Here is a 13,211-nt window from a genome sequence, read left to right as displayed (position 1 = left end):
AAAGCATAGGGTATTCACCCCACGAGCTGATGACTGGGAGACCCATGAGGACCCCAGTACACACATTGATGCCGGGTCTCACCGAAGGACAGCTTCAGGAAACTAACCGAGACCGCTTTGTTAGGAATCTGCTGGAACAGCTGCAGCAGATTCACTGGCAGGCAGGCAGCCACCAACATGGGAAGACAGCACTTTAGTAACAAGCTACTGCTGGAATCCCGTAGCCACCATGACTGGGAAATAGGCGACCAGGTCATGGTACGCAGCTTCGCCAGGGTGGGGGTGTTCGAGCCACTGTACATGGGGCCCTACAGTATAGTGGACAAGGCAAGCCCTATGGTTTATGCGGTCCAATTACCCCGCCGGGTAAAGTGGTACCACATAAACCAATGCAAGTGGTTCGACCCTACTAGGGCAGGAAAAAGGAAGGCTCCGACAGGTAAAGAAACCTCACGGGAGGCAGAGGACATTCCGGTGGATGTGGAGGCTGTAACAGAGATCAACCCCAGCCACGAAGCCCCACAACCCGGAATAGTCCACTGCCACAGTAGGACCATCACATAGCAGAGTGAAGTGGCACAGTCTGATAGGCAGGAAAGGGACTTAGCACAGGAGAAGGGAGTCCTGTGCAGTATAACGACAGGGCAGATAGAGGAAGGGATAGACTAGTGGGAGGACCAAGGGGTGCAGCCCGTAACATGGGACTCGGCACCCCTGGTTAGGTGTAGTTCCAGAGTGGGGCAGCCTAGGATGCCTTGGTCCCCCGCATACCTTCCCGCCCGTCCCAGAGTCAAACAAGAAAAGAAGCACAAGAATGGTAGACTCTGTGCGGGAAAAGGGACACCACCGAAAGACCCGGGAAAGATCCCAGACACCGAAGGGCTCACAAAAATGGAAGCAGGACATTTAAAAGAAGTCCTCCTGCAAGCCCTACAAAAGGGGGCAGTCCGGCTCCTGGGGCAAGGTCAGCAAGATGGCCGACAAAGCCATGTTAGTATCAGAGACTGACCTGGCCACCCGGAGATGGGTGGCATTGTATATAGCCCGGTGTTCTGTATATAGTTTAGGGAAATTTTAATGTGAGGGGATGGTGTTTTTATTTTGTGATGTTACTCCAGTCGAGCCTGAAGGAGTCTCAGGCAAGACTGTGTTCAATGTTATGTTGCAGAAGATGCTCCGGACCGTCGTGATGTTATTTACCTACCTGGGGACCTGCACCGAACAGAAACTCGACATCGAGATGTCTTTGACATACGGGTGCTCTGGGGGCAGGGCGTCAATTGTGACCACAGGAGAAGGGATCATGGAGGCAGAAGTCCAGACCACCTACTTCCACAAGGGGAGATGGCCTAGGTGGTTGCGTTCGAATTCCACCCGGTTTTCGAGCCACGAGAGTTTTATCTATGGGGAGGCCTCCATCCCTTGCCCCAAAATCGAGATGGCCACGTCCCGGGTTAGGGTGACAGAGGGAAGGAGAGTGTGTTTAATGTGTGTTGGGGACATGTCATTGTGTGGGAGCGCGCAATGAGGGGTACAGACCTATCTGGCTGCTGTAGCCGGGGAGCACAGGTCATCCTGTGTCCCCAGCACTTCGGGAGGCCACAGTGCGGGTTTAGCACTGCTGGGGCAGAACCTATAAATTGCACGATGGAGATGATGGCACCTGGCCATGTACCTCCACAGATAGCATAAGTAGGTGGTGGGACGTATTGTGTCGCCATGACTGCCCACTGGTACAGACATGGCCCGAGTAAGTGGTGTGATATTCTGGACAGCAGTTTTTGCTTTAAACCTAGAGCAGAAGTTCAAGTGGCCCAGGAAGGGATCATTCCAATCCCAGAACCCTCCACCGTCCACCTCACGGTACAGTATAACGCGAGTGATCTGCAGAACTATGTTGCCCATTTTGGGTAGCCCATACCCTTACTACCTGAGAAACTCACCGCCCTGTTGAAGGCAGTGGATCTCAGCCAAAAACATTATTACACCCTACAGCAAAAGACCAGAGACATAACCCTCGAAATCGCGGACATACAGTCACCAGCGTGGTGGGAATGGGGTACGAGAGTAGATATCCCGGTTTGGCTTCACATGGCCTCCCACACAATGGTGATTGCACAACTGGTCATTGTCCTATGTCTCATCATCAGTGCCTGCAGATCCAAAAGAGCTCGAATAGCACGGGGTTATCGTAAAATATTCCAGAAACAACAGAAGGACAGCCCAGTCTAACACACAAGAATGTCATTTTGTTTCCAGGTGGTTTTAAACAAAAGGGAACATTCTGGTTTACCGTAACACCACAAAAGGCCATACCTGGAAACTGACTGGCACTGTCAACTATGTAAGCTATTAAAACTATCCATGACAGAACACAATATGGACTTACTTATCACAGATATACATTTGTACAGTGTATATACATCTGTTCGATATGCTGTGATGGCGGAAAAATCTTTCCGGGAACGCAAGGAACATGCGACATGATGTGCTATAATTATGTACTTAACTCTATGTAACTGAAAGCAAAATGGTATCTTGTTTGTAGTTTATCTGTAAAGGAGCGTGGGTAGTGCACAAATTATGGATAGGAATATTGTTTGTGCACTTTGGTTAATGCGGGTCTATAGTTTAGAGTAATTATGGGGATGGCTGACACTTGGAGAGCTCTAGGATTTTCTTGCAAACCTTTTGACACATTCCGTCTATATCCGGGTGTGTCAAGATGGGGGAGTTTAAGGTTTGAAAATCCACGGCCGCATTTTATTGGAACACCCTAAGGACAAGAAAACCAAGATGGGATCGTCCTATACATTTTAAATGAACATTTTTGGCCAAGTAAAATCCTCAGACCAGGCAGGCTGGGAAACGTGTGGGCGTATACAGACATTGTGGAGTCTGGCTCACAAGCATAGAAACATAGAAACATAGAAAATAGGTGCAGGAGTAGGCCATTCGGCCCTTCTAGCCTGCACCGCCATTCAATGAGTTCATGGCTGAACATTCAACTTCAGTACCCCATTCCTGCTTTCTCGCCATACCCCTTGATCCCCCTAGCAGTAAGGACCTCATCTAACTCCTTTTTGAATATATTTAGTGAATTGGCCTCAACAACTTTCTGTGGTAGAGAATTCCACAGGTTCACCACTCTCTGGGTGAAGAAGTTCCTCCGCATCTCGGTCCTAAATGGCTTACCCCTTATCCTTAGACTGTGACCCCTGGTTCTGGACTTCCCCAACATTGGGAACATTCTTCCTGCATCTAACCTGTCTAACCCCGTCAGAGGCGAGTCAGAGGCACTGGCCAATGGGGGAAAAGTGCATTCTGGCAGGCCAATCAGGGGTCGAGTCGGGCCTGAAGCGGGGAAATCCTCAACCAATGGGGACTACACAGCCCAGTTCGAAAATATGACTCACCCCGAATCAAATTATGAATGTGGACCATCATCTACCTAATTAATATGGACAGTGGACAATAGTCCTGAGATCACTGCGGTGATGGCCCATCAAAGGAGAGGCCCAAACCGATTGACTCCCAGGACTGTTACAATAGACCAGCAGACTTTGAGGCACCAATGTGCACTGAAACAATACCCTTGTCCTCACACCTACCTGTACCTGTGACATCTTCTGATTTAATATTCAAAGCTATCTTCCCGCCCAAACTTACACAATGGACCACCAACTGAGTTTTGGCGCGAAAAGGCCAGAACTAAATTGGATACAAATATAGGACCTACGGAACCACTGGCAGGGAAGAAACAGCTGGAGCAGTAGGAGAAGGAATCGAGGAGCAGTAGCAGTCACAGACAAACAGAAACCGAGAGAGAACGGAGACGGACTGTTACCGGCTGGGAAACCTACCATCGAACGGGCCCTGGAATCGACTTGTGTGCAGAATATACAGCCCAACTACCGAGAGGCCCAACATCGTCTCAAGAAGCTGAGCCGCACACAAAACAATGCTACGAGGCCAACCAGCTGAAGAACCGGAGACCGAAGTAACTGGGAGAGGCAATATTCACTCCAGCTATCCCGTAAACCAACCATCCTAAGGCTAAAAAAATAACTGTCAAAAGGGATCGTAAGTATTATCCTGGGGTTTCTTTTCCCAACTGTCAGCCGAGGTCAGTCAGGTAAAAAGGGGGGTGGGGGTGGTGTTGGAAATGTCTTGTAAAGATAAAATTGTGTCAGGTTTTCGTTGTGTCTGTTTCTTCCCATAGATTTTCATAGTTTATAAGTGTGTGTCAGATTTGTGTTTTGATGAAGTTTGACCTTGTTGGAAACGTACGTGGTTAATAAATTGGACTTACCGTTTTTTTTTTTCACTCCAAGGACCACTTGTCTCTGAGTGTTTTGTTTTCCCTTGTGGAAGCTCATAATCCACCAAAATTCTGAGGTTAGAACCAGATAGGGGTGCTCGGGTGCTTCGAAATCGCCAGTTTAGTGGTCAGCGAGCCAAAAGCTGCTGGACCGTCCCCTAGATGGGGCAGAGAGGCCCAATACACCAACAGCCACCAAAAACCCCCGTAATTGGGAAGAGCAAAAACCCATACTCTCTAACAAACTGTTAACGTTATATGACCCGTGTAAGAAACTTGTTCTAACGTGCGATGCGTCGTCCTATGGGGTCGGGTGTGTGTTGCAGCATGTGAATGCCAATGGTTCAGTTCCAGCCGATAGCTTTTGCCTCCAGAAGTCTGTCCCAGGCAGAAAGGGGCTACGGGATGGTAGAAAAGGAAGCACTAGCATGTATATATACAGTAAAAAAAATGCACCAGTACCTGTTTTGCAGGATATCTGAGCTGGAGACAGATCACAAACCCCTAATGTCCCTTTTGGCCGACAACAAGGCCATAAATGCGAATGATTTGGCCTGCATACAGAGGTGGGCACTTACGTTAGCCGCCTATGACTACACAATTCGGCACAGACCGGGCACTGAAAACTGCGCCGATGTACTCAGCTGGCTCCCACTAGCCACCACTGAGGGGGCAACTGAGTATGATGCTGAGATGGTCATGGCTGTTGAAGTTTTCGACAGCGAAGGCTCACCTGTGACAGCCCGCCAGATTAAAGTCCGGACAAATAAAGACCCGCTACTGTCTTTAGTTAAGAAATGTGTCCTGAATGGGGACTGGGCAACCACATACAGGGCATGCCCTGAGGAATTTAAACCGTTTCATAGGCGCAAGGATCAACCCTCGATTCAGGCCGATTGCCTACTGTGGGGAAACCGAGTAGTCATGCCCCAGAAGGGCAGAGAGGTGTTTATCAGAGAACTTCACAATGAGCATCCAGGCATTGTCATGATGAAGGCAATTGCCAGGTCACACGTTTGGTGGCCAGGGATAGATGCAGACCTGGAACTTTGTGTTTGCAGGTGCAACACATGTGCTCAGCTGGGCAACGCACCCAGGGAAGCCCCCCTAAGCCCCTGGTCCTGGCCTGCCAAGCCATGGTCATGCATCCATGTGGACTACGCAGGTCCTTTCATGGGAAAAATGTTTTTGGTTGTAGTAGACGCCTACTCCAAATGGATTGAATGTGCCATTTTAAATTCAAGCACATCCTCTGCCATGGTAGAAAGTCTACGGGCAATGTTCGCCGCCCATGGTCTACCGGATGTCTTGGTCAGCGACAATGGCCCGTGCTTCACAAGCACTGAATTCCAGGACTTCATGGCAGGCAATGGAATTAACCATGTCAGAACGGCACCGTTCAAGCCGGCCTCAAACGGCCAGGCGGAACGAGCAGTGCAGATAATCAAACAGGGGATGCTCAGAATCCAAGGGGATTCCCTACAAAGCCGCTTATCACGCCTCCTGTTGGCCAATAGATCCCGACCACACTCGCTCACAGGGGTTCCACCCGCAGAGCTGCGAAAGAAAAGGACGCTCAAAACCAGGTTATCCCTTATACACCCCACTATGAAAGAAATTGTCGAGAGCAGGCGTCAGTCACAATGTGACTACCCTGACAGGAATGCGAGGGCGCGATGTATTGATGTCAATGACCCTGTTTTTGTCCTTAATTACACTGCAGGGCCCAAATGGCTTGCAGGCACTGTGATTGCCAAAGAGGGGAATAGGGTTTTTGTCGTTAAACTTACCAATGGACAAATCTGTCGCAAACATGTGGATCAAACTAAAAGGAGGTTCAGCAACCCCATAGAAGAAGCAGAGGAAGAACACGACGTAGAGTTTACTCCACCACAGGTGACCGAACACCAGAACCAAGCGGAGGAGAGCCCAGTCACTGTGGGCAGTCCGGACAGGCACCGCAAACAGCAGACACTCAGGCCAACGCCCAACAACCGGAGCCCCAACTCAGGCGCTCTACAAGGGATTGTAAACCACCAGAGAGACTTAACCTGTGATCCCAATAAGACTTTGGGGGGGAGGTGATGTCATGTATTCAACTATCATTGTAACCCATGTATAAGCTGACCTAAGTTGTACACCTTGAGAACATTGACCACTAGGGGGTGAACTTGTGGGAGACACTCCTAACCTGGACTTTCAGGTATAAAAGGAGAAGCTCCACACACCTTCATCACTTGAGGTCTTGGTAATAAAGGTAACTGGTCACAGAGTGACCTTCTCTCAAGTATGGGCCTCGTATGCATTTATACTGTATAGTCAGGATATATCAATTTCCCCTTCATAAATCCATGCTAACTTGAACCGATCCTCTCACTGCTTTCCAAATGCGCTGCTATTTCATCTTTAATAATTGATTCCAACATTTTCCCCACTGCTGATGACAGGCTAACCGGTCTATAATTACCCGTTTTCTCTCTCCCTCCTTTTGTAAACAGTGGTGTTACATTAGCTACCCTTCAGTCCATAGGAACTGATCCAGAGTCTATAGACTATTGGAAAATGATCACCAATGCATCCACTATTTCTATGGCCATTTCCTTAAGTACTCTGGGATGCAGACTATCAGGCCCCGGGGATTTATCGGCCTTCAATCCCATCAATTTCCCGAACACAATTTCCCGCTTTTTAAGGATATCCTTCAGTTCCTCCTTCTCACGAGACCCTCGGACCCCTAGTATTTCTGGAAGGTTATTTGTGTCTTCCTTTGTGAAAACAGAACTAAAGTATTTGTTTTACTGGTCCGTCATATCTTTGTTCCCCATTATAAATTCACCTGAATCTGACTGCAAGGGACCTACGTTTGTTTTCGCTAATCTTTTTCAAGGAGCTCCGCATAAAGCATTTGCTTCAGGAGTCTCCTATCTGGCATGCGAACTATGTGGCCTGCCCAGCGAAGCTGATCGAGTGTGGTCAGTGCTTCAATACTGGGGATGTTAGCCTGGTTGAGGACACTGATGTTGGTGCGCCTGTCCTCCCAGGGGATTTGCAGGAGACATTGTTGGTGATATATCTCCAGCAACTTACCAACGGATCCTTACCAATGGATCCATTACAGACCCAATTCACGTCCGGACCGGGATCAAATAGGGCTACGTCATCACTCCAACCCTCTTCTCAATCTTCCTCGCTGCCATGCTCCACCTCACAATCAACAAGCTCCCCACTGGGAGCTGGGAGTGGAACTAAACTACAAAACCAGTGGGAAACTGTTTAACCTATGCTGCCTCCAGTCTCGGTCCAAGATCACCCCAACCTCTGTCATTGAGCTGCAGTATGCGGACGCTTGCGTCTGCGCACATTCAGAGGCTGAGCTCCAGGATATAGTCAATCTATTCACTGAGGCATATGAAAGCATGGGCCTTACGCTTGACATCCATAAGACACAGGTCCTCCACCAGCCTGTCACCGCCGCACAGCACTGCCCTCCAATCATCAAGATTCACGGCGCGGCCCTCGACAACGTGGACCATTTCCCATATCTCGGGAGCCTCTTATCAACAAAGGCAGACATTGATGTGGAGATTCAATATCGCCTCCAGTGTGCCAGTGCAGCCTTCGGTCGTCTGAGTTAAAGGGTGTTTGAAGACCAGGCCCCCAAATCTACCACCAAGCTCATGTCTACAGGGCTGTCATAATACTCGCCCTCCTGTATGGATCCGAGGCATGGACGATGTATAGAAGGTATGAAGAAGGATATACTTGCATTGGTGGCAGTTCAGAGAAGGTTCACAAGGTTGATTCCTGAGATTAAGTGTTTGTCATATGAAGAAATGTTGAACAGATTGGTGCTATACTCATTGGAGTTTAGAAGAATGAGAGGTGATCTTATTGAAATATATAAGATTCTGAGGTGTCTTGACAGGGTAGATGCAGAGAGGGAATCTAGAACTGGGGGACATAGTTTCAGAATAAGGTATCATCCATTTAAGACAGAAAAGAGGAGGTATTTCTTCTCTCAGAGGGTCGTGAATCTTTGGAATTCTCTACCCCAGGGAGCTGCGGAGGCTGGGTCTTTGAATGTATTCAAGGTGGAGATAGACATATTTTTGAAAGATAATGGAGTCAAGGCTTAGGGGGAACGGGCAGGGAAGTGGAATTGAGGCCAGGATCAGATCAGCCATGATCTTTTTGAATGGCGGAGCAGGCTCAAGGGTCAAATGGCCTGCTCCTGCTCCTATTTCTTATGTTCTTTTGTTCAAAACGGAGGACTTCACAACATTGAAGTGAACACATCTGATGTTGATGATCTAGGCATCTGTAGTATCTGTGCCACTAGCAAAAACGCTGGCGGTCGTGAGAAAGACTTCTGTACAAAACTTTTGATCAACGAGCTATATTTTGATATGTGTATCAACGCGGCGGTGGACTGCTCTATCACAAGTAAGGACACATATGATAGTAAATTTAATCAAATACCATTTATAAAGAGTACTGTAGAGTTAAAAACATACTCCGGAGAGATCCTTGTGACATGTGGACAAATGGAATATACAGTTCAACACAATGGGCAGTCAGTAAAGCTGCCTATTATTGTAGCGAGCTACAACAACAGGCCAACTCTCGTGGGTAAAGACTGGATGAGAAATTTAAAACTAGACTGGAACAATGTCTTCAGCGTAAATGCTTCAAAGGAGCGACTCGACACAATGCTGAACAAGTACAAAAGCATGTTCACAGACCGTTATGAGGGCATCACTGGGTATGATGCGTATATCTGCATCAAGTTCAACATGAAGCCTGCCTATTGCAAGGCAAGGCCAGTCCCCTATGCATTGAAAAGTCATGTGGAGGAAGAGCTAGTGAAGCTCAGGGAAAACGGAGTGCTAGTCAAAACTGAAAAAAGTGAATGAGCTACCCAGATTGTGGTAGTACCCAAAGCAGACAAAACTATGCTTGTGCGGTGACTGCAAAGTTACTATCAACCAAGCAGTTGACAATGAGCAGTATCTGTTGCACTCTCTGGGTCAAAGGTTTTTTCCAAACTTGACGTGTTGCATGCTTTCGCTCAGCTGACTGTTGACAAAATTAGTCAACAAAGGGGCAGAAATCGCGGCCTCCCGGGCCCGTACGAAGTGTCTACGGACCCGGGAAGGCATCAGAAAAACGCGCTGAAAACCAACTTCTCCGATCTGTCAGATCCTCCATATCACCACATCCAGGACATTCGCAAGGGCAAGATTGCGGTATTTATCCATATCTTTCCCAGCAAATGTCCTGAAAACACTAGTGCCTGATAAAACAAGGCACATAGCCTACTTTTACAGGCATAAGGGTTTTAAAACATACAAAAACATCATAAAATAAAATTTAACAAACCATTTTAATGTTAAAAACCCTGCTCACGATGGTAAGTTTATTTAAAACCATAATTTTAAAAAGTTTTTTAAAAATCGTATAAATATTTTTTTTATAAAACATTAATAACTTTAATTTAAATTAATCTTAAATATGTAATATATAATTTCTATTTTTTATTCGTGTTTTGAATGTTTGGGGGGTTTCTCATTCATAATAATAGGAACTCCAACTTACGGAGTTGCAATAGACAGGCTTCATGTTGAACTTGATGCAGATATACGCATCATACCCAGTGATGCCCTCATAACGGTCTGTGAACATGCTTTTGTACTTGTTCAGCATTGTGTCGAGTCGCTCCTTTGAAGCATTTACGCTGAAGACATTGTTCCAGTCTAGTTTTAAATTTCTCATCCAGTCTTACGGAGGAAGACAAGCTTCCACTTCTGAAGTGACTTCTTTGATGGATGAACAGCCCAATACGAGAGCCACACACTCTGTCACAAGTCGTTGAGGGAAGGGGTGGGTGGGACTGGTTTGCCGCACGTTCTTTTTGCTATCTGCGCTTGATTTCTGCATGCTCTCGGCGTTGAGACAAAGTGCTCAACGCCCTCCTGGATGCACTTACTCTACTTAGGGTGGTCTTTGGTCAGGGACCCCCAGGTGTCAGTGTTGATGTCGCACTTTTTCAGGGAGGCTTTGACGATGTCCTTGTAACATTTCCGCTGCCCACCTTTGGCTCGTTTGCCGTGAAGGAGCTCCGCATAGAGCACTTGCTTTGGGAGTCTCGTGTCTGGCATGCGAACTATGTGGCCTGCCCAGCGAAGCTGATCGAGTGTAGTCAGTGCTTCAATACTGGGGATGTTAGCCTGGACGAGGACACTGATGTTAGTGCACCTGTCCTCCCAGGGGATTTTTAGGATCTTGTGGAGATATCATTGGTGATATATCTCCAGCGACTTGAGATGTCTTCTGCACATCATCGATACCTCTGAGCCATACAGGAGGGCAGGTATTACTACAGCCCTGTAGACCATGAGCTTGGTGTTAGATTTGAGAGCCTGGTCTGCGAACACTCTTTTCCTCAAGCGGCCGAAGGCTGCACTGGCGCACTGAAGGCAGTGTTGAATCTCCACATCAATGTCTGCTTTTGTTGATAAGAGGCTCCCGAGGTATGGGAAATGGTCCACGTTGTCAAGGGCTGCGCCATGGATCTTGATGACTGGGGGGTAGTGCTGTGCGGTGAGGACAGGCTGGTGGAGGACCTTTGTCTTATGGATGTTTAGCGTAAGGCCCATGATTTCGTATGCCTCAGTAAATACGTCAACTACATCCTGGAGCTCAGCCTCAGAATGTGCGCAGACGCAGTCGTCATCCGCATACTGTAGCACAATGACAGAAGTTGGGGTGATCTTGGACCTAGCCTGGAGGCGGCGAATGTTGAACAGCTTCCCACTGGTTTTGTAGTTTAGTTCCACTCCAGCGGGGAACTTGTTGACTTTGAGGTGGAGCATGGCAGCGAGGAAGATTGAGAAGAACGTTGGGGCGATGATGCAGCCCTGTTTTATCCCAGTCCGGACATGGATTGGGTCTGTAATGGATCTGTTGTTAAGGATCACGGCCTGCAGGTCGTCATGAAGCAGGCGATGGATGTTGACAAACTTTTGTGGGGCACCTGAAATGGAGAAGGAGGCTCTATAGACCCTCGCGGTTGACAGTGTCAAAGGCCTTTGTAAGATCGAAAAAGGCCATGTATAAGAGCTGGCGCTGTACCTGCATTTTTCCAGCAGCTGTCATGCTGCAAAGATCATGTCTGTTGTGCCCCGTAGGGGACGAAATCCACACTGTGTCTCCGGGAGGAGCACCTCGGCCACAGGGAAAAGACAGTTGAGGATATAACGAGCATGGTGGCTAGAGGTGCACCGATGGATGTGGTGTATTTAGATTTCCAAAAGGCATTCGATAAGGTGCCACACAAAAGGTTACTGCAGAAGATAAAGGTACGCGGAGTCAAAGGAAATGTATTAGCATGGATCGAGAATTGGCTGGCTAACAGAAAGCAGAGAGTCTGGATAAATGGGTCCTTTTCGGGTTAGAAATTGGTGGTTAGTGGTGTGCCACAGGGATCGGTGCTGGGACCACAACTGGTTACAATATACATAGATGACCTGGAAGAGGGTGTAATGTAACAAAATTTGCAGATGACACAAAGATTAGTGGGAAAGCAGGTTGTGTAGAGGACACACAGAGGCTGCAAAGAGATTTAGATAGGTTAAGCGAATGGGCTAAGGTTTGGCAGATGGAATACAATGTCGGAAAATGTGAGGTCATCCACCTTGGAAAAAAAAACAGTAAAAGGGAATATTATTTGAATGGGGAGAAATTACAACATGCTGCGGTGCAGAGGGACCTGGGGGTCCTTGTGCATGAAACTCTTTTAGGATCCTTGTGTATGAAACTCTTTTTGGAGTTCACCTGCAAAAACATAAAACATTAAATGGTGCCACCCGACCTGGGTGACACTCCAGACATTTACAAGGCCCTTTTTTTTCCCCCCCCTTTTTTTGTTTTTTTTTGTGTTTTTCTATTTTTTGTTTTTTTTTTTGGGCACTAAAATCACAATTTCCCCCAGTGCCCCCTATAAAAGGGAAGGGGGACACTAAAAGCACCGGCAATTAAAACAAATTAAACTTTCAAACATAAAATCAAATTAAAATTTGGTTGCCGGGCGTGATGATGCACTCCAGTCCCTCCGGTGCCCACCTCTCGCGGAAGGCCGCGAGCGTACCGGTGGACACCGCGTGCTCCATCTCCAAGGACACCCTGGACCGGATGTAAGAGCGGAAGAGAGGCAGGCAGTCAGGTTGAACGACCCCCTCGACGGCCCGCTGCCTGGACCGGCTGATGGCACCCTTGGCCGTGCCCAGGAGCAGTCCTACGAGGAGGCCCTCGGACCTGCCCGCTCCCCTCCGCACAGGGTGCCCAAAGATCAGGAGAGTGGGACTGAAGTGCAGCCAGAATTTCAGGAGCAGCCCCTTCAAATAATAAAACAGGGGCTGCAACCTTGTACGTTCCATAAAAACATGGAACACGGACTCTTCCAGACCGCAGAAATTGCAGGCGGCCTGGGAGTCCGTGAACCGGCTTAAAAATTTGTTGCACGGCACTGCTCCGTGCACCACCCTCCAGGCCAAGTCCCCGATGAATAGTGGGAGGACCCCTGCGTAGAGTGCCCTCCATCGGGGACCCCCGCCTCCTCCGGACGGCAAGATGGTACGCCATGGCGTGTCCGGACGGCCGGCGAGGATGGCAAAGTTGAGGGTGTGCAGGAGCAGCCCGTACAGGAAACCCCTCCGCGCGGAACTGAAAGGCACGGAGGGGATTTCCCCGAGGCGGCTCAAGTTGTGAGGCGCCCGCCCCCGAGGGAGGTTCCGGGGTTTGGCGCCGATGAGGAATTCCGTCCGGACGGGGGTCAGTTCGGACGGGATCTCCCCACGTGCTTGAGCCTCCTCGATGCACCTAACGGAGTCAG

This window comes from Pristiophorus japonicus, chromosome 9, assembly GCF_044704955.1.
Source record: "Pristiophorus japonicus isolate sPriJap1 chromosome 9, sPriJap1.hap1, whole genome shotgun sequence".
Taxonomy (NCBI): domain Eukaryota; kingdom Metazoa; phylum Chordata; class Chondrichthyes; family Pristiophoridae; genus Pristiophorus; species Pristiophorus japonicus.
This window is presented reverse-complemented; position numbering follows the sequence as displayed.